The sequence below is a fragment of the Somniosus microcephalus genome, chromosome 19, assembly GCF_052327205.1.
Source record: "Somniosus microcephalus isolate GS21.2 chromosome 19, FLI_Smic_1.0, whole genome shotgun sequence".
Lineage (NCBI taxonomy): Eukaryota > Metazoa > Chordata > Chondrichthyes > Squaliformes > Somniosidae > Somniosus > Somniosus microcephalus.
In genome coordinates this window covers 74,042,451-74,042,767 of record NC_141005.1, presented here as the reverse complement: position 1 = coordinate 74,042,767, position 317 = coordinate 74,042,451, and positions in this window count along the sequence as shown.

The window sequence follows — 317 nt, the reverse complement described above, 5'->3', positions numbered from 1 at the left end:
TGGCCACTTACTGTGCACGTCAACAGCCACCAGGAACATTCTCTCCTCGAATGGACCTGCAAAGTCTACATGAATGCGGTGCCATGCTTCCTCCGGAAAGTCCCAGGGGTGAAGAGGTGCAAGCTGTGGCACATTACGAACTCTCTGACATGAGGAACAGGTTTTAGCTTTGTCCTCAATCTGTCCATCCATACCCGGCCACCAGAAGTAGCTCCTCGCTATTTCTTTCATACGAACCATTCCACAGTGTCCGGAGTGTAGTTGCTGTAACACTGATTTTCGTAGCGATGGTGGAATAACCACTCTCCTCCCCCACA